The 20,964-nt window shown below is 37.7% G+C and overlaps 1 long non-coding RNA gene across 1 annotated transcript in view; it reads left to right on the top strand.

Annotated features, from left to right (window-relative positions):
• The window catches only part of LOC140597710 (uncharacterized), a 235,507-nt gene that overhangs the window by 47,828 nt on the left and 166,715 nt on the right, over positions 1 to 20,964 (top strand). The window lies entirely within an intron of this gene.

The raw sequence follows: 20,964 nt of genomic DNA, 5'->3' as shown, positions 1-20,964 counted from the left end.
TCTGAAGAATACTTTCCCCAGGCTTTTTTTGTGGAAAGTAAGAAGGCAGACATTTCATTTGTTTAGTTATGCCCAGTTCCTTAAACCTCAATGAGAAGAAAACAAACATAATTATTTAATTAAGTAACTGGGTGAACTTGAACCCTGTGGAACAAGCACTGACTATGCCTGTACTCTCTATTGTCCCAGATATTTCACTATGTAGCAACATCTGTTGTGCATTGATAGCTATCTGTTCTTCTTATGTTATGTATTTTTCTTGTTTTTATATCTGTGTCAACTACTAGATCAGGTATTTTTACAACCGGGTCCCTAGATTACCTGGATTAGAACACTTGAGGTGCTTGGATGTTTAACAAACTTCTCAGAAAAATCTTTTTATAATGTGTAGTAATGTACCAGAGATGCTGAGTATGTATTTGCAGATTCATGGGGGATTAAAATTAGTAATCTGTGAGTTTTAGATACTTCTGCCAGAAGTCCAAGTGTATGAGTTTTAAGAAGAAAGGGGAGAGTCATTCGTAAATTCTACCCCCAAGTATGTGTGTCCATTTTCATGTATTTTATTTTAGAAAAGCCCAAGGGCTACATTTCCCAATGAACAAAATTATTTTAAGTTAATGATAAAATATAAAATTTGACTTTTATTTTTAAAATTCTCACTTCATTGGACTTATTTTATAATACCATATATAAGGAAAAGGTAAAAATCTAATGGGTGGCTCAATATTATATTAATTTCAGTTATTGGCAGTAAGAGAGAGAAAAGATCTGGTGAACTGGGTCTTCAAGTCTGAGATCATAACTATTTTCTTTGGTTTGATTCATTGCTAAGTTAGAGAAGTTTCATAAACTCTGTCCCATTTCCTATTCTACAAAATAGATATAACATCTATTGTCACCTAAGAAGGTGTAACAAAGGAATTTTATCATGCAATGATATATTTTGAGATCCTATGAAGAGAGGTTTAATTAATGGAGATATTACTTGGGTTTGATTTTTGAAAACTGCGAGAATATTAGAAACCATTCAGTTCTATACATGCTATATATATGTAGTATATTTTATTCTACAAAATTTCTGAAAAAGCACAGAAATCTTCAGGTATTAATGAAAGTTTTTGCATCTAAAAATGCACTTTTTACTTCACCTGTAAGATCTCAGAAATGTCATTTATCTAGATTTCTTCTCTTGAAACGTAAATTTTTTTGAGCAAAGTTTACCAACTTCTTAAAAATCAAAGACTTGGGGATCCCTGGGTGGCTCAGTGATTTAGCGCCTGGCTTCTGCCCAGGGCGTGATCCTGGCGAGTCCTGGGATCGAGTCCTGTGTCGGGACTCCCTCTGCCTGTGTCTCTGCCTCTCTCTCTCTGTGTGTGTGTCTTTCAGGAATAAATGAATTTAAAAAAAAATCAAAGACTTAATTTTAAAACTGAAGCATATTCTTTTATGTTATAGTAAATAAGGGATAAATAGGATATTTTGAATACTTAGTATGATGAAAGCTTCCCAAAACTTTTTTTATTTTTGTACCTTCTATTTCTGCTTTTCTCTGAACTCTTCTTGTTTTCTGTAATTGAAATTGTGTTTTACCTCAAAACTCTATATCTAGTTACTTGATTCTGTTTCTATCAGCTACAGTCTCTCTTCATTATTTTTTTTTCTTTCTGTGCTCTGACAATATCTCTCTTTTTTGCTCCAATCAAGTCTAGGCACATTTTTAGGCTCCCCTGTCATTTTCATCTTTTTCTCCCATCCAAGAGCATTTCTATCACCTCACATTACATTAAAGTACATGTTTCCTGCATTTTGAGAGATCCATGCATAGGGACCATTATAGACCTCGGGTAAACTGGAACTTTTCTGAGTAATTATTTCTACAAGTTTGATGTTTGGTTAAACAACTAATTGTTTGTGATTGAGTCAATAAACTATTAATTCTGGCCAGTTGGTTAGAATCACTGAGTAATCAGAAAAACCATGGTCTGAGCTATTGTGCACGTGGGCAAGCATTTGTGTGGTTCCCAGTAATAAATCTTCAATCTTCTTTCTCTGTGGCATTGTCTCTATTATGTTTTTTTTTTTAAATCAAATTCAGTTCAACTCAACAATTATTTGAGCACCTACCATCAGCTCAGCTACATGTTAATGTGTGTATGTGTGTGTTTGTGTGTGTACTGTTGTGCATATCCATGAAGAGCTTACGGTGGAGTTGAGTACATAGTCGTGAGGAAACAACAAAGGTTGTATCTGCTACCTATTCATCTCTTATTTCGTCAGTTTTTAAAGATGAAACTCAGTATCTCCATTGAATTAAACCTTTTTTCCTAGTATCTCAAAGTACAATACTGTATGATACGATCCATTTGCAGTCCACTCTCACAGCATTTATTCACTAGTTGGTAAAATTTTACTATATCAATAGAAATATTCTTCTTAAGTTATTTATGTGCATTCTTTTACATGATAATTTATGTAATTTTCATAAATAAAAGCATTATTTTTAGGATAACAGCTATAACTTATTGAGCATTTACAAGTATCACAAATGCTGGTAAGAATTTTCTTTATTCAATCTTATTTGTTAAGCATGTACTACAAACCAAGTACAGAAGATAGAAGAATGAAGATGTCCTATCCCTAAGGAGTTTGTATTCTGATTGGGGAAACTAGCTAGATGACCACCACAACAACAAATAAATGATTAAATATAAATAAATATTATGACAATTGGTACTAAAGGCAGTGGGATAGTGAATAACATAAGATGTCCACTTTAAATAGAATGGTAAGGGAAGGCATGTATAAGGAGATGCTGTATTTAAGAGATACTTCAGGAATAAAAAGGAGATGTTCATGTGGAGGGCTGGTAGAAGGGATTACAGTCTTGGACAAGAGCATATTCCATGACTGCAAAGGATTTTTTACAGGTGTGAGGAAAGACAAGAGAATGGTGAATGAATGAATGAGGGGCAGACTTACAGGAGGCAACTATTTTTTTTTAATTAATTTTTATTGGTGTTCAATTTACCAACATACAGAAAAACACCCAGTGCTCATCCCGTCAAGTGTCCACCTCAGTGCCCGTCACCCATTCCCCTCCAACACCTGCCCTCCTCCCCCCTTCCACCACCCCTAGTTCGTTTCCCCGAGTTAGGAGTCTTTATGTTCTGTCTCCCTTCCTGATATTTCCCAACATTTCTTCTCCCTTCCTTTATATTCCCTTTCACTATTATTTATATTCCCCAAATGAATGAGAACATACACTGTTTGTCCTTCTCCGATTGACTTATTTCACTCAGCATAATACCCTCCAGTTCCATCCACGTTGAAGCAAATGGTGGGTATTTGTCGTTTCTAATTGCTGAGTAATATTCCATTGTATACATAAACCACATCTTCTTTATCCATTCATCTTTCGATGGACACCGAGGCTCCTTCCACAGTTTGGCTATTGTGGAAGGAGGCAACTTTGGAGGATAAAGAGGAAATGAATTATGCTGGACAATGCTGGCTGTTTAGAATGTCTAGTTTTTTCTTAAGGAGCACTAAAAAGAGCTCATTAAAGAATTTTTAAAGGGAAAGAATGTGATTTGATTAAATCTTTTAAAATGATTACACTGGAGAATGGTTGGTGGTGGAAAGTGTAGATGCAGGGAGTTTAGGCTTTGCATCTGTAAAATGATGGTGGCCTTAATGAGGTGGGGCATGGAGAACAATGAGAGAAGTAGAAAGGCTTGGCATATGTTCAGAGGAAGGCAAGTGAGACCTTGTGATCAAGTGAATAAAGGATGAGAAAAATGAGAAATCAAGGATCATATCAATTATTTGAATATTCACAACCATCTTATGAGGTGTTATTATCCACACCTTGAAGATAAGAAAATTGAGTCATTGAGAAGAGAAAAGCTCTACCCAAGGTCATACGCTGATTAAGCAAGGCATGAGGATTGAACCATGGCAGACAATTGTACGGCACATGCCAACCACCATATTGAAAAACCACACATGTTGAAACCACACATGTTGAAAAACACATGTCATATCTTTCCAAATGTGATACTTGGTTTTATGCTTTCCACTTCAAAATATTCCCATTTATGTTGAATTTGAGAACTCGCATAGCTCCAGAGTGTTTCACTTTTCCTTCATTAAGTTAGAAACAATAATAGAAATAACTTAGAAATAACTTAATAAATCAGCTGACTTAAGAGATATATTTAAAATTCTAACTTCCAGGGTATTTTGTGGAGTCTATACAGATTTAGCTTAATATGTACTTAGTATTTCTACTGTAGTATGCAGTGAAAAAATGATAGTAATAACCCTGACCCTAAGTATAGTAAGATATCAAAGTTCTTGCTTATTCACCAATGAGATGCTGCGGTTGGTTTAGGAGTATTTTATTCTTAACTTTTATTTTATTGTGTTCTAAGACTAAAAATTGGTAATCAATTGGTATAGCCTTTGTGAACACAGTTTAATCTTACTATCAAAGTCCCTTGGGTATCCTCAACTCCTCAGAGGCCAGGCATAAGTGGGAATTACTTCAATTTTATATTTTCAAGAAAGCAATAACTTTTTAAAATGAAAGCAAATAGGATAGACTCTTTTCCCAGAGAACAGAAGAAATTTGCATTTTGGCGTGTGTGTGTGTGTGTGGGGTGGGGGGGGGATGAGGAAGAGAGATCTCTGCAATCACCTTGCTCCCCAGACTACCTGCTTGTCTTTGTAAGAAGATGGTTTAATCAGGACTTGGTTACAAGAAAACAATAACTTCCACTGAGAGTGGTGCTTAGTGAAAAAAAATCTGCTTATGAGTCAATGAATTTCAATTATACTTTATATAACTTCCTCTATTTCTTTGTAATTTGAAATCTATATTACAATCTGAGGCCAGATATTTATAGTACTAAATGATTTGATTAATATGTATGTGTTTAATTGGATAAAAAAATTAAAGAATGGGTAAGGAGTCTAGTTCTTAAGGAGGCCAGATGGATTTTATTTTTAAAAGTAGAGAGAAAATTTAAGAATGAGTATTTGTATACTTTGTTTCTGGCAGTGACAGTATCAAGCAAACATCACAATTTTAAGGGCATTATATACGAAAATATTATAATTCTATTTTCTTGCTAGACATTGAGTATGTCCTGTTCATGTTTTCTTCCATTTTTTTTTTTAAATAAAAGTCTGGAAAATTTTCCTGATTAATTTAAAATGATAAGCAAATAATTTCAGAGGAATAAAACATACTGCTCCTGTAAAATAGGTTACATTTATTGGGAAATTTATGCCACAATTTCATATTTAAAAGTTTTTAAATTCAAAACACTCTACAGCCTTTCTTTTATTCTATTTGCTTGTTTAGAAGTAAGGTCTCTAATAGTGAACAACTGAATGTATAATGTTGAAGAAATGTATTTACAAAGATTTTTTTGAATCCAAGTGCAAATATGGCTCCTCAAACACAAATCTCTATTTAGTTTAGTGGCATAGTAGTCTAACCAAACCACTTATTATTTGCTTCACTGAATGGATAAAACAATAAATAAATGCTTCACACATATAATTATAAAATTTAGTGAAGGCTTTAACACATTTAGTAATATTGATTTTTCTATGTATGCTTTTATTCCTAATCTTTCCTGATAGCCAGAACTTATTTAATGTACTGGCTGGTGGAGGAGAGGTTTAACTATACATCTGATATTTGTTTTTCAGTATTTGAATCTTAATCCATCCTGTTTTTCATATTTCTTTTCTAGAATTAGGTTATAAAATTATGTATCTTTTTAAAAAATATTTTATTTATTTATTTACAAGCAGGGGGAAATGCAGACAGAGGGAGAGGGAGAAGCAGGCTCTCCGCTGAGCAAGGAGCCAGATGTAGGGCTTGATTCCAAGATCCTGGGTTCATGACCCGAGCCAAAGGCAGATGCTTAGCTGACTGAGCCACCCAGGCACCCCAAAATTATGTATCTGTTTTAATGCTCCACATAACAGAAAATAATTAAATCTTCAAAATTAGCAGGATTTCTCTGTCAAACTATGCAAACACACAGTAGTTGACAATTATTTACAATGCCAATTGCGTTCTATGATGCTGTATTTGACATGTTAGGAGAACATATGTTTGGAATTGTTTTTCTTCCAGTACTAATATAGCCACAAGGTAGGATTGCCAATGCAGACGGGATTGTATTTGTAGAATGGAACAATTCCACTAGTCATGACCCATGACTTTGCCTTTTTCATAGTACAATAATATGATGTGAGCAGTTATTATTATTTTAAAAACATTTTTGGAAGACATGAGGAACTAGATAGATGGTGATAATATACAACATTGTAAGAAGTCTATAGAATATAAAGAAAATGCTGATCCAGAATTTATGGTTTAAGGATGTATGACTAGGTACAAGATACTACTACCTATTTCACTAATAAAAATAGTAAGCAGTATCTCTCTTTTTAAAAGATTTTATTTATTTATTCGTGAGAGACCCAGAGAGAGAGAGAGAGAGAGAGAGAGAGGCAGAAACACAGGCAGAGGGAGGAGAAGCAGGCTTCATGCAGGGAGCCCGATGTGGGACTCAGTCCAGAACTCTGGCATCATACCCTGAGCTGAAGGCAGACACTCAACCGCTGAGCCACCCAGGCATCTCTAGGCAGTATCTCTTTAGAGCTAAAAACTATTATTGAAAATTTCTATCTGGTTAAAAGATAGTAATATACCAACAGAGAAGCAAAAAATAAGATTGAATGGTTAACACAAACTTTGTGAAACTGGTAGTAGATAAGAGTTCATAAGGACTATAGGTAGTATAGGTCAATTAGGATGGATATTTTTATTTTATAGCAAAGAAGTAAGGAACAATGTAGTATGTAAATATTGTGGTTAATTGTGCTGGGGACAACAAATGGGCTTGTAAGTGAAATTTCAGGATAAACATAAAGTAAAACAAGTGCAAATATTTTTGTGTACATAGGTCTTTTTAGTACTTTTTGCTTTCCTCAAAATAGAGACCTAGATATGTTTAAGACCTTTTCAGCTCTTCAAATGTGGACAGTCATAGGTGAAAGACTGACTGTACACTGCAGGTATGCATTCAGAGAGATTAGGCAAGGGAAGCCCTACCAGCCCAGCTTATCGGAAGTAATGCTCATCATTCTCTGCGATAGTGTCTATGTCAGGATCTTGAGTCTGAGAGCTCTGACTCTCATTGCAATAATATTTGTGATAAGGAAGCTAGATTTAGCCTAGGTAGGACCATGACTATCTAGAGTGGTAAGGCCTCTACTTAGAGGACATATGTGACAAACTGCTTTCAGTATTTGTGATGGATCACTAAAGTGATTATTTATCAGGATAGAGAGGTAAAAGAATTTCTGGGTAAGGGATAGTATGTCCCAAATGATATTGAAATGTCCCACTTTTCCTACTTTTGGGGAACTTCCACTTATATTGAAATCACTGCTTTGAAGATAGATAAAAACTAAGAGTTTTAAATCTTTTCAAAGGAAAGACAGGCTAGTTCTGTATTTCTTTGACATTTTTGACAAAGATACTTCGTAAAAAATATTTTTTACATTGCAACCCATCATACTCATACCCTTCCTGTCTACCACATGAACACAAATGCGTACATGATTGAAATAAAACTTTCAATTAAAAGTACTTTGGTGCTCTGTTATTTTCTATTTATTCTATTTTTGTAAATGGTTAATCAATGAAATAAATTTCTTTGCCTATTATGGGTAGTAGTCCATTTCAAGAATAGTGAGCTACCTTCTATCTGTCAGTGTTATTAACTAGAAGGCAAATGTATATAACCAAAAGCAGGAAGAAAATCTTACCTTTAACAGTATTCCAGGCATGCCCTGATCTTGGGGCCTTTGCATGTGTTCTCTCCACCTGGAATACTCTTACAATGTATCCAGTTAGCTAACTCACTTTCTTCAGAACTTTGTACAAAGCAACCTCGTCCAGAGGTTAGTTGAGGCTTTCCTTGACATGCTATTTAACTTTTTAACCTCCTCAATGCACCCTATGTGCGCCTTCCAGCTTTGCATTTTTCTATAGTAGTATGTACTATACTACGTGGTCTAGTATTTCTCTATAGTATTATAAATATAATCACCATTTGACATACTAAATGCCTTCAGTGATTTGTGATTTATGTATTGTCTGTCTCTCTTCCCTAAGGTGTTAACTCCATAAGGCTAGGGGATTTTGTTTCAGTTTTTTCATCATTATATTTCTAGTGCCTAGAACAGAGCTTGGAACATAGCAGGTACTAAATATATTTATTTGTTGGGTAAATGAATACTTGGCTGATTGAATGAATACATGAAAAAAGTAATCCTGTATCCCAAAAGAAAGGCAGTCCAACAGATGAAGTAATTAAAGATAATTCTAAACTTTCTGTTCCTCTAAGAACTCAGAGAAGAGGATTTGTTACCTGCAGCTGCATATATTTAAATTCCTTTTTTTCTCCTATCCCTCCCATACCTCAACAGCTGTGCTGAGCCTCTCCTCTGTTAACTCCCACTCTCAATTGTTTCCTCAAAGCTTTCCTGCAATTTCTACCTACATGGGCTTTTCTCCTTTCCTCCTTTTCATAGTGCATCATCTCTATACAAATGGTGGCCAGGAGTTCCTCTGTTCTCACCCTTCTGCTGTGCTAAGTGGCAGTGGTTTCAAGAGTATCTGGACACTCTGTGCCCCACCACCTCTGCCCCTTCCTGTGCAGCCACTCTTTAGGCATGCTAAAGACATGCTCAGGGTATCACTAAGTCAGGGAAAGATGTGCTATTTTGGAAATAAATTTCTTATTTGAAAAAATATTATAAAAAGATCAAATGAGAAGGACTTAGTTTTTATTAACAATAATACAGCTATTAGAGAAAACAATTTTACAGGAGCTTAATGAAGAAAGAGATGGAAGACACATTTCCTATTCAATTATTAAATTGGCATAATCATATCAGGGCCCCAGTTTTCAGATTGATATCTCCCAGTATAACACAACAGCATACTTGCAAACTTGATTTGAAATTACACAGCACCAATTAAATCTTTTGCAATAGAGATCATCTTTACCAATTAAAATCAACCTTTCTACCTTTTTGTTCCACCTGGTTTTGACATCTTTTAGGTAAGAAGAACAGAGAATATAGTTTGGTTATTCCCTCAGTATTCCCCCTTCCACCTTACAAGAACTAGTATACCTTGAAAGAAATCTTATTTTTTTTTTATAGTAAAGGTACTATTTAATATTTCCTTGACTTTCTTTTTAAAGATTAATTTTATTCTCTAACTTCATATTGGATCAAATGTGTGCAACTGTATAAATATAACTTTGGTAACACTTATTCCTTTGGGCTTTCAAAAAACATCTAAATCTTACCAACTTCTTAAAAATAATTTATTTATGGAAAGTTGAACAGAATTAGCAATTGGATTGTTCTTATTTTTCCTCTGACATTGGTATTCTAGGCATGAAATGTATTTAATGACAGGACATGGATTGAGGTCTTGCTGAGTGTTAGTGAGTACAGGTGTATATGCCTTTTGCATGTGGGCAAAAGATAATTCTACTATAGGGTTTGCAGTAGATTTTGGTGCCCATCCAGATCTCTATCAGAGAGGTGGACTCATCTCCCAACTGTCATTTGAGTGTTTTTCAGCCAAGCCTAGTGCCCACCCTTCCAGGTGGAAAATTCTGGATCCATTCATGGCCTCCTGGGATCAGATGAAGACTAGACTTCAGCTAAAACTATGTCTTTATTTATCTTCTTCCTTCCTTGTTTCCATCTTCATTTCTTTTTTTAAAAGTTTTTAAAAAACTCTTGTACAAGTATTACTGTCTGAAGCTCTGTCTCTAGGGAATCTAACCCAACATAGGATTTGAGGGAGTAGCATTTCTCCGACTTCCCCCACTTTAACCCTTTTTACCTCATTGCTCTAAGGAATAGATCACTCTGGGACAGCTGAGAAGATTCCTGTCTTTAGGCCTTTCTGCCTTTATGAAACCCATAAGAGGTAGAAATATTATTTTATATTTTGGTCTGGTTTCAGGACAATTCAATAGCCTTTTTTGTAGAACTCTTGATCTCTGCTTTTTTTTAAAAAATTTATTTATTCATGAGAGACATACAGAGGAGAGAGGCAGAGACATAGGCAGAGGCAGAAGCAGCTCCATAGAGGAGCCCTATGTGAAACTCGATTCCGGATCCCAGGATCACGCCCGGGGCCAAAGGCGGGCAGGCGCTCAACTGCTGAGCCACCCAGGCATCCCTTGATCTCTGTTTTGAGTTAGTTAATTAGAAATATTTTTCTTATTCTAACTTTCCCCTTTTAAATTTTTCATCAGTTATTTCTAGATGTTTATATTGGGGGTACGGAGCATTAGCAATATCCCTTAGCACTGGACCAGTCCATTTCAACCCCAAGGCAAGGGAATATCTATATCTGAGATATCCATGTATATCGCTACTGCTGGAAAAGAGAGATGAACACAGAGTGATTCCAACCTTTTTTCCCAAATCTTGAGCAAATTATATGTTTCTTTTTTTTTTCTTTTTTAAGATTTTATTTATACATGAGAGACACAGAGAGAGAGAGGCAGAAACACAGGCAGAGGGAAAAGCAGGCTTTCTGAGAGGGAAGCCCAATGTGGGACTCGATTCCAGGACCCCGGGATCACGACTAGAGCCAAAGGCAGCCGCTCAACCAGAGTCACCCAAGCGCCCCAAATCAGTCTTTAAAAAGAACAAAATTGGAGAACTCATATTTTCTGATTATGAAACCTAGTACAAAACCAGAGTAATCAGGATAGTGTGGTTCTGCCATAAGGATACACATACAGATCAAAAGAATAAAATTGTTTAAGTCCACAAATAAATCCACATACATATGGTCAACCAATTTGTGACAAGAGTGGAAAAAGCATTCGATAAGGAAAGAAGTCTTTTTTTTTTCTCTTGTTTTTCTTTTCTTTTTTTTTTTTTTAATTAATTTTTATTGGTGTTCAATTTACCAACATACAGAAAAACACCCAGTGCTCATCCCGTCAAGTGTCCACCTCAGTGCCTGTCACCCATTCCCCTCCAACACCCACCCTCCTCCCCCCTTCCACCACCCCTAGTTCGTTTCCCCGAGTTAGGAGTCTTTATGTTCTGTCTCCCTTCCTGATATTTCCCAACATTTCTTTTCCCTTCCTTTATATTCCCTTTCACTATTATTTATATTCCCCAAATGAATGAGAACATACACTGTTTGTCCTTCTCCGATTGACTTATTTCACTCAGCATAATACCCTCCAGTTCCATCCACGTTGAAGCAAATGGTGGGTATTTGTCGTTTCTAATTGCTGAGTAATATTCCATTGTATACATAAACCACATCTTCTTTATCCATTCATCTTTCGATGGACACCGAGGCTCCTTCCACAGTTTGGCTATTGTGGCCATTGCTGCTAGAAACATCGGGGTGCAGGTGTCCCGACGTTTCATTGCATCTGAATCTTTGGGGTAAATCCCCAACAGTGCAATTGCTGGGTCGTAGGGCAGGTCTATTTTTAACTCTTTGAGGAACCTCCACACAGTTTTCCAGAGTGGCTGCACCAGTTCACATTCCCACCAACAGTGTAAGAGGGTTCCCTTTTCTCCGCATCCTCTCCAACATTTGCTGTTTCCTGCCTTGTTAATTTTCCCCATTCTCACTGGTGTGAGGTGGTATCTCATTGTGGTTTTGATTTGTATTTCCCTGATGGCAAGTGATGCAGAGCATTTTCTCATGTGCATGTTGGCCATGTCCATGTCTTCCTCTGTGAGATTTCTCTTCATGTCTTTTGCCCATTTCATGATTGGATTGTTTGTTTCTTTGGTGTTGAGTTTAATAAGTTCTTTATAGATTTTGGAAACTATCCCTTTATCTGATACGTCGTTTGCAAATAACTTCTCCCATTCTGTAGGTTGTCTTTTAGTTTTGTTGACTGTATCCTTTGCTGTGCAAAAGCTTCTTATCTTGATGAAGTCCCAATAGTTCATTTTTGCTTTTGTTTCTTTTGCCTTTGTGGATGTATCTTGCAAGAAGTTACTGTGGCCGAGTTCAAAAAGGGTGTTGCCTGTGTTCTCCTCTATGATTTTGATGGACTCTTGTCTCACATTTAGATCTCTCATCCATTTTGAGTTTATCTTTGTGTATGGTGAAAGAGAGTGGTCCAGTTTCATTCTTCTGCATGTGGATGTCCAATTTTCCCAGCACCATTTATTGAAGAGACTGTCTTTCTTCCAAAGGATAGTCTTTCCTCCTTTATCGAATATTAGATGACCATACATTTCAGGGTCCACTTCTGGGTTCTCTAATCTGTTCCATTGATCTATGTGTCTGTTTTTGTGCCAGTACCACACTGTCTTGATGACCACAGCTTTGTAGTACAACCTGAAATCTGGCATTGTGATGCCCCCGGCTATGGTTTTCTTTTTTAAAATTCCCCTGGCTATTTGGGGTCTTTTCTGATTCCACACAAATCTTAAAATAATTTGTTCTAACTCTCTGAAGAAAGTCCATGGTATTTTGATAGGGATTGCATTAAACGTGTAAATTGCCCTGGGTAACATTGACATTTTCACAATATTAATTCTGCCAATCCATGAGCATGGAATATTTTTCCATCTCTTTGTGTCTTCCTCAATTTCTTTCAGAAGTGTTCTATAGTTTTTAGGGTATAGATCCATCACCTCTTTGGTTAGGTTTATTCCTAGGTATCTTATGCTTTTGGGTGTAATTGTAAATGGGATTGACTCCTTAATTTCTCTTTCTTCAGTCTCATTGTTAGTGTATAGAAATGCCATTGATTTCTGGGAATTGATTTTGTATCCTGCCACGCTACCAAATTGCTGTATGAGTTCTAGCAATCTTGGGGTGGAGGCTTTTGGGTTTTCTATGTAGAGTATCATGTCATCGGCGAAGAGGGAGAGTTTGACTTCTTCTTTGCCAATTTGAATGCCTTTAATGTCTTTTTGTTGTCTGATTGCTGAGGCGAGGACTTCCAGAACTATGTTGAACAGCAGTGGTGAGAGTGGACATCCCTGTCTTGTTCCTGATCTTAGGGGAAAGGCTCCCAGTGCTTCCCCATTGAGAATGATATTTGCTGTGGGCTTTTCGTAAATGCTTTTAAGATGTCGAGGAAAGTTCCCTCTATCCCAACACTCTGAAGGGTTTTGATCAGGAATGGATGCTGTATTTTGTCAAATGCTTTCTCTGCATCTAATGAGAGGATCATATGGTTCTTGGTTTTTCTCTTGCTGATATGATGAATCACATTGATGGTTTTACGAGTGTTGAACCAGCCTTGTGTCCCGGAGATAAATCCTACTTGGTCATGGTGAATAATTTTCTTAATGTGTTGTTGGATCCTATTGGCTAGTATCTTGTTGAGAATTTTTGCATCCATGTTCATCAGGGATATTGGTCTGTAATTCTCCTTTTTGGTGGGGTCTTTGTCTGGTTTCGGAATTAAGGTGATGCTGGCCTCATAGAACGAATTTGGAAGTACTCCATCTCTTTCTATCTTTCCAAACAGCTTTAGTAGAATAGGTATGATTTCTTCTTTAAACGTTTGATAGAATTCCCCTGGGAAGCCATCTGGACCTGGACTCTTGTGTCTCGGGAGGTTTTTGATGACTGCTTCAATTTCCTCCCTGGTTATTGGCCTGTTCAGGTTTTCTATTTCTTCCTGCTCCGGTTTTGGTAGTTTGTGGCTTTCCAGGAATGCGTCCATTTCTTCTAGATTTCCTAATTTATTGGCGTACAGCTGTTCATAATATGTTTTTAAAATCGTTTGTATTTCCTTGGTGTTGGTAGTGATCTCTCCTTTCTCATTCATGATTTTATTAATTTGAGTCTTCTCTCTCTTCTTTTTAATAAGGTTGGCTAATGGTTATCTATCTTATTAATTCTTTCAAAGAACCAACTCCTGGTTCTGTTGATCTGTTCCACAGTTCTTCTGGTCTTGATATCATTTAGTTCTGCTCGAATTTTAATTAACTGTCTTCTTCTGCTGGGGGTGGGGTCTATTTGTTGCTTTTTCTCTAGTTCCTTTCTGTGTAAGGTGAGCTTTTGAATTTGAGTTCTTTCCAGTTTTTGAATGGATGCTTGTATTGCGATGTATTTCCCCCTCAGGACTGCTTTTGCTGCGTCCCAAAGATTTTGAACGGTTGTATCTTCATTCTCCTTAGTTTCCATGAATCTTCTCAATTCTTCCTTAATTTCCTGGTTGACCTTTTCATCTTTTAGCAGGATGGTCCTTACCCTCCACGTGTTGTGGTCCTTCCAAACTTCTTGTTGTGATTAAGTTCTAATTTCAAGGCATTATGGTCTGAGAATATACAGGGGACTATCCCGATCTTTTGGTATCGGTTCAGACCCGATTTGTGACCCAGTATGTGGTCTATTCTGGAGAAAGTTCCATGTGCATTTGAGAAGAATGTGTATTCAGTTGAGTTTGGATGTAAAGTTCTGTAGATATCTGTGAAATCCATCTGGTCCAATGTATCATTTAAAGCTCTCGTTTCTTTGGAGATGTTGTGCTTAGAAGACCTATCTAGTATAGAAAGAGCTAGATTGAAGTCACCAAGTATAAGTGTATTATTATCAAAGTATTTCTTCAGTTTGGTTATTAATTGGTTTAAATATTTGGCAGCTCCCACATTCGGGGCATATATATTGAGGATTGTTAAGTCCTCTTGTTGGATAGATCCTTTGAGTATGAGATAGTGTCCCTCTTCATCTCTCACTATAGTCTCGGGGTAAATTTTAATTTATCGGATATAAGGATGACTACCCCTGCTTTGTTTTGAGGACCATTTGAATGGTAAATGGTTCTCCAACCTTTTATTTTCAGGTTGTAGGTGTCCTTCTGTCTAAAATGAGTCTCTTGTAGACAGCAAATAGATGGGTCCTGCTTTTTTATCCAGTCTGAAACCCTGCGCCTTTTGATGGGGTCATTAAGCCCATTCACGTTCAGAGTTACTATTGAGAGATATGAGTTTAGTGTCATCATATCTATTCAGTTCTTGTTTTTGTGGATTGTTACACTGAACTTCTTTTAAAGGGGAATTTTAAGAGTCCCCCTTAAAATTTCTTGCAGAGCTGGTTTGGAGGTTACATATTCTTTCAGGTCCTGCCTGTCTTGGAAGCTCTTTATCTCTCCTTCCATTTTGAATGAGAGCCTTGCTGGATAAAGTATTCTTGGTTGCATGTTCTTCTCATTTAGGACCCTGAATATATCCTGCAAGCCCTTTCTGGCCTGCCAGGTCTCTGTGGAGAGGTCTGCTGTTACCCTAATATTCCTCCCCATAAAAGTCAGGGACTTTTTTTCTCTTGCTGCTTTAAGGATCTTCTCCTTATCTTTGGAATTTGCAAGCTTCACTATTAAATGTCAAGGTGTTGATTGGTTTTTGTTGATTTTAGGGGGGGATCTGTCTATTTCCTGGATCTGAATGCCTGTTTCCTTTCCCAGATTCGGAAAGTTTTCAGCTAGGATTTGTTCAAATACATATTCTGGCCCTCTGTCCCTTTCGGCTCCCTCGGGAACCCCAATTAAACGTAGGTTTTTCTTCCTCAGGCTGTCATTTATTTCCCTTAATCTATCCTCATGGTCTTTTAATTGTTTGTCTCTTTTTTCCTCAGTTTCCCTCTTTGCCATCAACTTGTCTTCTATGTCACTCACTCGTTCTTCCACCTCGTTAAGCCTCGTCGTTAGGACTTCTAGCTTGGATTGCATCTCATTTAATTGATTTTTAATTTCTGCCTGATTGGATCTAAATTCTGCAGTCATGAAGTCTCTTGAGTCCTTTATGCTTTTTTCTGGAGCCATCAGTAGCTGTATAATAGTGCTTCTGAATTGGCTTTCTGACATTGAATTGTAATCCATATTTTGTAACTCTGTGGGAGAGAGGGCTGTTTCTGATTCTTTTTTTTGAGGTGAGGTTTTCCTTCTAGTCATTTTGCTCAGTGCAGAGTGGCCAAAAACAAGTTGTATTGGGAAACGGAGAAAAAGAGAGAGAAGGAAAGAAAAGAGAAAAGGAAAAAAGAGAAAGAAGAAAAAAAAAGGGAAAAAGAGAAGAAAAAGAAAGAAAAAGAAGGAAAGGAGAAAAAAAAAAAGGGTGGGGTGGGGGAAGCAATCCGAAATCAAGAAGAAAGAAAGAAAAAAAAGCACAAAACAAAACAGAAACAAACAAACAAAAACAACAACAACAACAACAAAAAAAAAAACACGGGGGAGTATCTTCCGATTCTGTATATTTTAAGTCCCTTGACTTCCCTCGGAACTGGTCCGTCTCGCTGGTCTTCTGGGGGAGGGGCCTGCTGTGCTGATTCTCAGGTGTTAGCACTTGGGAGAGCTGCTCTGCCCCTGCCTGGTGCAGGGCTCAGTGGGTTTGTTCACCCCGTGAGGCCCCGGGAGGAAGCCACAGTGGCGGGGGCAGCTCTGGGACCCTGGAGTCAGCTCCCGCAGTAGCTCCGGGGCTCTCCGTCTGCAGGGCCTGGGGGCTCCCGGGCGGGGCCGCTGATCTGCTCAGTTCCAGGCAGGAGCGTCCTTGCTGTCCTGGGCCCTCCCGGTCTCTGCCTGTCCCGGGGGGAGGCCGGATCCTGGGCTGTGTCCCGGCGCCCTGTGCTCCGGGGCCTGCGCTGTTGGATTCGCGCTCCGGCCCCGCAGCCCCCTCCGCGGAGCCGCCGCCCGAGCCCCTCCGAGCTGCTCCGGGTCCTGCCGAGCGCTGCAGCCCTTAGGGAGCTCGGCGCATCTCCCGGGGCGCAGTTCCTCTGTTACTGTCCCAGGGAGCCCGTGGGCATCCCCGCCTTTCTGGGGATCCTGCTCCACCTCCCTGCGGGCCCCTTTCCGCGGGGAAGGTCGGTGCAGCTCCTGCTCCTCCGGGACGGGGCTCTCCTGTCCTGGGGACACTCGCCCCGGCCTCAGCCCGGCTCCTCGCGGGGCCCCTCCCCCTTGGAGGCCTTTTGTGTCTTTATTTCTTTTTTCCCGTCTTCCTACCTTGATAGAGGCGCGAACTCTTCTCACTGGAGCGTTCCAGCTGGTCTCTCTTTAAATCTCAGGCCGAATTCGTAGATTTTCAGGATGATTTGAATGTTTTCTTGGTAATTTGTTGAGGACAAGTGACTTGGAGACCCTGCTCTTCCGCCATCTTGCCCCTCCCCCCAGAAGTCTTTTTTTTTTTTAAGATTTTATTTAGTTATTCATGAGAGATACCGAGAGAGAGAGAGAGAGAGAGAGAGAGAGAGGGAGAAGCAGGCTCCATGCAGGGAGACCGACGTGGGACTTGATCCCGGGTCTCCAGAATCACACCCTGGGCCAAAGGTGGTGCTAAACCGCTGAGCCACCCAGGGTACCCAAGAACACACTTTTTTTTTTTCAGATTATATGTTTCTAGAAATCTATCCATTTCTTCTAGGTTGTCCAATTTGTTGGTACATAATTTTTTACAATCCTTTGTATATTGATGGTGTCAGTTTTTTCTTCTCTCTCATTTCTGAGATTATTGGTTTGAGTCTTTTCTCTCTCTCTTTTTTTAAAGATTTTATTTATTCATGAGAGACACACAGAGAGAGGCAGAGACACAGGCAGAGGGAGAAGCAGGCTCCATGCAGGGAGCCTGACATGGGACTTGATCTCCGGTGTCCAGCATCACACCCCAGGCCGAAGGCAGCGCTATACCGCTGGGCCACAGAGGCTGCCCCTGTTCTCTTTTTTTCTTGGTGGATATGGCTAAAGGTTTATGGATTTTCTTTATCTTTTCAAGGAAGTAACTCTTGGTTTCATTGATTTTTTTTTTTATTGAAGTCTCTATTTCATTTATTTCTGCCTGATCTTTCAAAACTCAAACCTAACTTTGGGTTTTCTTTTATTATTTTTCTTAATTTCTTAGGTGTAAAGTTATATTGTTTACTTGGGATTTTTCTTGTTTCTTGATATAGTCCTGTATTGCTATAAATTTTCCTCTTAGAACTGCTTTTGCTGCATCACAAAGGTTTTGACCTGTTGTGTTTTCATTTTCATTTGTCTCCATGAATTTTTTAATTTCCTCTTTGCTTTTTTGGTTGACCCATTCATTGCTTAGTAGCATATTATTTAATCTCCATGTATTTGTGTACTTCCTTGATTTTTCCTTGTGACTGCTATTGTTTCATAGTGTTGTAGTCAGACAAGGTATGACTTCAGACTTCCTAAATCTACTGAAACTTAATGATATATTGCCTAATGTATGATTTATTCTGGAGAATGTCCCATCTTGCACTTGAAAAGAATGTATATTCTGCTGTTTTAGGGTAGAACATTCTGAATACTTTTCTTAAATCCATCTGGTACAGAGTGAAATTCAAAGCCACCGTTTCCTTGTTGATTTTTTCTTTGGATAATATGTCCATTGATGTGAGTGGGATGTTAAAGTACCCTACTACTATTGAATTATTATTGATTATTTCCTTTATGTTTGTTATTAACTGTTTTATGTAGTTAGGTGCTCCAATGTTGGGTGCATAAATGTTTGCAATTGTTCTATCTTCCTGTTGGATTGTTCCCTTTATGATTATATAGTGTCCTACTTTATTTCTTATTACAGTCTTTGCTTTAAAATCTACTTTATCCAATATAAGTTATGCTACTCTGGCTTTCTTTTCACTTCAATTTACATAATAAATGCTTTACTATCCCTTTGCATTCAATCTGCATGTATCTGTAAGTCTGAAATGAGTCTCTTATAGGCAGCATATAGATGGGTCTTGCTTTTTTATCCATTCTATTATTCTGTATGTTTTTTGAAATTTAAATTCAATTTACTAACATTTAGTATAACACCCAGTGTTCATTCCATTAAGTGCCCTCCTCAGTGCCCATCCCCCACTTATCCCATCCCCCCACCCACCTCTCCTTTTGCAACCCTTTGTTTCCCAGAGTTAGGAGTCTCTCATGATTTGTCTCCCTTGATTTGTCTCCCTCTCTAATTTTTCCCACTCACTTCCCCTCCGTTCCCTTACAATCCCTTTCACTATTTCTTATATTCCACGTATGTGTGAAACCGTATGATTATTGTCCTCCAATTGACTTTTCTCACTCAGCTGTATTTTTTTTTTAAAGATTTTATTTACTTATTCATGGGAGAGAGAGAGAGAGAGAGAGAGGGGCAGAGACACAGGCAGAGGAGAAGCAAGGTCCATGCAGGGACCCCAACGCTGGACTCAATCCCGAGTCTCCAGGATCACACCCTGGGCTGAAGGTGGCACTAAACCGCTGAGCCACCTGGGCTGCCCAGCTGTATTTTTTTTAATTTAAATTCAGTTAGCCAACATACAGTACATCATTAGTTTCAAATGTAGAGCTCAGTAATTCCTCAGTTGTGTATAACTCCCAGTGCTCATCACATCATGTGCCCTCCTTAATGCCCATCATCCAATTTTTGATTGGAGCATTTAGTTAATTTGCATTCAAAATAATTATTGGTAGGTATGTATTTATTGACATTTTGTTACTTGTCTTATGGTTGTTTTTGTAGTTCTTCTCTATTTCTTTCTTCTCTTGCTCTCTAAAGTCACGGTTTGCTGGCTTTCTTTAGTGGTATACTTGGATTCTCTTCACTTTATTATTTGCATAACAATTAACATTTTTTGATTTGTGATTACCATTAGGTTAGCATATATTATCTTATGTATATAGCAGTCTATATTAAGTTAATGGTCACCTAAGATTAAACCCATTCTAAAATTTTCACTCCTTTCTCCCTACATTTTTGGCATACTTTGTATCCTTTTATTCTGTGAATTCATTGGCTGATTTTTATATATAATCTTACTGCTTTTGTGCTTTCTATTTTTCTTACTAATGCTTATGGTCTTTCTTTCCACTCAGAGTCCATTTAACATTTCCTTCAGGGCAAGTTTAGTGGTCATGAATTCCTTTAATGTTTGTTACATTGGAAACTCTTTATATCTCTGCTTTTATTCTGAATGATAACCTTGGTGGATAGAATATTTTTGGTTGGAGGTTTTTTTTTTCTTTTAGCACTTTGAATATATCATGACACTCATTTTTTGCTTGCAAAGTTTCTCCTGAAAAAATCTGATAGCCTTATGGAGTTTCACTTGTATGCAATTGTTTTCTTTTATCTTCTGCTTTTAAAATCCTTTATCAATACATTTTGCTATTTTAATTATTATGTGACTTGGTATCATCTCCTTGGGTTGATTTTGTGGTGGACTCTCTGTCCAATTTAAGTGCTGCTATCATATTCTAATGTGAGAGAATAAAGGCCCAAATAAGCAGAGTATACAAAAGAGAAAAGAGAAGAGCACAGAGTTTTAAGATATACATGATATACTTGGTGAGAGGAGAAGTAAGTAAAGAAACAGGAAAAAGAGGTTTGGGGCCACTAGGGCCAGAGGAGGCAAGAATCTCACTAAGGAACTTAAATTTAATGTTGTCAAATCCTTCTGGTAAAGCAAGAGGAAAAGAGTCAATGTTGTGAGATTTGGCAATTGTACTACTTGTGATTTTTAGGAAAATTTCAGTGAAATGGTATAGATAGAAATTATACTGTGGTGAAGGTTAAAGTGAATAATGAAGTATGGTGGCATTGAGGGAGAATTACTTCTGTGAGTCTTCACACGAATGAAAAGGAAAAAGGTAGATGGACAGAGTTGAGGAACAGTTTACTTAGAATTGGAGAACCTTTAGCATATTTGTAGATGAAGAAAGAGGCCAACAGGGAAGACAGGAGTGAAGTTGATAAAAAAAAAAAAAAGAATTTATGAAGCAAGTCCTGGAAATCAAATGAGACCAAAAGTAACAGACTGAAAGGCCAGCCTTAGAAAGGAGTGACTTTATTTGTTCTTTTAAGAAAAAAGGGGAAGGATTGATAAATGATAAAAGTCTAAAGACATTTTTA

The sequence above is a fragment of the Vulpes vulpes genome, chromosome 1 (genome assembly GCF_048418805.1).
Source record: "Vulpes vulpes isolate BD-2025 chromosome 1, VulVul3, whole genome shotgun sequence".
In the NCBI taxonomy this organism is placed as follows: domain Eukaryota; kingdom Metazoa; phylum Chordata; class Mammalia; order Carnivora; family Canidae; genus Vulpes; species Vulpes vulpes.
This window is presented reverse-complemented; position numbering and strand designations above follow the sequence as displayed.